This window comes from Papaver somniferum, chromosome 11, assembly GCF_003573695.1.
Source record: "Papaver somniferum cultivar HN1 chromosome 11, ASM357369v1, whole genome shotgun sequence".
In the NCBI taxonomy this organism is placed as follows: Eukaryota; Viridiplantae; Streptophyta; class Magnoliopsida; order Ranunculales; family Papaveraceae; genus Papaver; species Papaver somniferum.
In genome coordinates, this window is record NC_039368.1 from 99683577 (window position 1) to 99686715 (window position 3139).

The following is a 3139-nucleotide window of genomic DNA, read 5'->3' on the forward strand; positions in this document are numbered from 1 at the left end:
TATATGGTAATCTTGCAACATGAGTTCAGTAATAGGTTGCGGTTTCATCCAATCTGATATATTTCACACCTCAAATCCCACCTGGACGAGAACATCGGGTCTGTATATAGTAATCTTGTAAAATGAGATCAGAAATAGGTTGCAGTTTCATCTAATATGATATATTTCACACCTCAAACCCCACCTTGACGATAACGTCGGGTCTGTATATGGTAATCCTGCAACATGGGTTCAGTAATAGATTGCAGTTTCATCCAATCTGATATATTTCACACCTCAAATCCCAAATGGACGAGAACATCGGGTCTCTATATGGTAATCTTGCAACATGAGTCCAGTAATAAGTTGCAGTTTCATCCAATCTGATATATTTCACACCTCAAACCCCACCTTGACGAGAACGTCGGGTCTGTATATGGTAATCTTGCAACTTGAGTTTAGTAATTGGTTGCAGTTTCATCCAATCTGATATATTCCACACCTCAAATCCCACCTGGACGAGAACACCGGGTCTGTTTATGGTAATCTTGCAACCTGTGTTTAGTAATAGGTTGCAGTTTCATCCAATCTGATATATTTCACACCTCAAACCCCACCTTGACGAGAATGTCGGGTGTGTATATGGTAATCTTGCAACTTGAGTTTAGTAATTGGTTGCAGTTTCATCCAATCTGATATATTCCACACCTCAAATCCCACCTGGACGAGAACATCGGGTTTGTATATGGTAATATTGCAACATGAGTTCAATAATAGGTTGAAGTTTTATCAAAATTGATATATTTGACACCTCAAACCCCACCTGGTCGAGAACACCGGGTCTGTATATGGTAATCTTTCAACCTGAGTTTCGTAATAGGTTGCGGTTTCATCCAATCTGATATATTTCACATCTCAAATCCCACCTGGACGAGAACATTGGGTCTGTATATGGTAATCTTTTAACATGATTTCAATCATAGGTTGCAGTTTTATCTAAATTGATATATTTCGCACCTCAAACCCCACCTGGACGAGAATACCGGGTCTGTATATGGTAATCTTGCATCATGAGTTCAGTAATAGGTTGCGGTTTCATTCAATCTGATATATTTCACACCTCAAATCCCACCTGGACGAGAACATCGGGTCTGTATATAGTAATCTTGCAAAATGAGTTCAGAAAAGGTTGCATTTTCATCTAATATGATATATTTCACACCTCAAACCCCACCTTGACGAGAACGTCGGGTCTGTATATGGTAATCTTGCAACATGGGTTCAGTAATAGGTTGCAGTTTCATCCAATCTGATATATTTCACACCTCAAATCCCACATGGACGAGAATATCGGGTCTGTATTTGGTAATCTTGCAACCTAAGTTCAGTAATAGATTGCAGTGTCATCCAATATGTTATATTTCACACCTCAAACCTCAGCTGGACGAGAACATCGGGTATGTATATGGTAATCTTGCAACATGAGTTCAGTAATAGGTTGCAGTTTCATCCAATCTGATACATTTCACACCTCAAATCCCACATGGACGAGAACATCGGGTATGTATATGGTAATCTTGCAACCTGAGTTCAGTAATAGGTTGTAGTTTCATCAAATCTTATATATTTCACACCTCAAATCCCACCTGGACGAGAAAATCGGGCATGTATATGGTAATCTTGCAACATGAGTTGAGTAATAGGTTGCAGTTTCATCCAATATGATATATTTCACACCTCAAATCCCACCTTGACGAGAACATCGGGTATGTATATGGTAATAGGTTGCAGTTTCATCCAATCTGATATATTTCACACCTCAAATCCCACCTGGACGAGAACATCGAGTCTGTATATGGTAATCTTGCAACATGAATTCAATAATAGGTTGTAGTTTCATCCAATCTGATACATTTCATACTTCAAATCCCACCTGGACGAGAACATCGGGTCTGTATATGGTAATCTTGTAACATAATTTCAATCATAGGTTGTAGTTTCATCCACTCTGATATATTTCAAACCTTAAACCTCACCTGGTCGAGAACATCGGATCTGTATATGGTATTCTTTTAACATGAGTTCAGTAATAGGTTGTAGTTTAATCCAATCTGATATATTTCACACCTCAAACCTCTCCTGGACGAGAACATAGGGTCTACGGTAATCTTGCAACCTGAGTTCAATAATAGGTTGCGATTTCATCCAATCTGATATATTTCACACCTCAAATCGCACCTGGACGAGAACATCGGGTCTGTATATGGTAATCTTGCAACATGAGTTCAGTAATAGATTGTCGTTTCATCCAATCTGATATATTTCACACCTCAAACCTCACCTGGACGAGAACATCGGGTCTGTATTTGGTAATCTTGCAACCTGAGTTTAGTAATAGGTTGCAGTTTCATCCAATCTGACATATTCCACACCTCAAATCCACCTGGACGAGAACATCGGGTCTGTATATGGTAATCTTGCAACATGAATTCAGTAATAGGTTGCAGTTTTATCCAAATTGATATATTTCACACCACTAACCCCACCTGGACGAGAACACCGGGTCTGTATATGGTAATCTTCCAACATGAGTTCAGTAATAGGTTGCAGTTTCATCCAATCTGATATATTTTACACCTCAAATCCCACATGGACAAGAACATCGGGTCTGTATATGGTAATCTTGCAACCTGAGTTCAATAATAGGTTGTAGTTTCATCCAATCTGATATATTTCACACTTCAAATCCCACCTGGACGAGAACATCGAGTCTGTATATGGTAATCTTGCAACATGAGTTCAATAATAGGTTGCAGTTTCATCCAATCTGATACATTTCATACTTCAAATCCCACCTGGACGAGAACATCGGGTCTGTATATGGTCATCTTGTAACATAATTTCAATCATAGATTGTAGTTTCATCCAATCTGATATATTTCACACCTTAAACCTCACCTGGTGGAGAACATCGGATTTGTATATGGTATTCTTGCAACATGAGTTCAGTAATAGGTTGTAGTTTAATCCAATCTGATATATTTCACACCTCAAACCTCACCTGGACGAGAACATCGGGTCTACGGTAATCTTGCAACCTGAGTTCAATAATAGGTTGCGATTTCATCCAATCTGATATATTTCACACCTCAAATCGCAC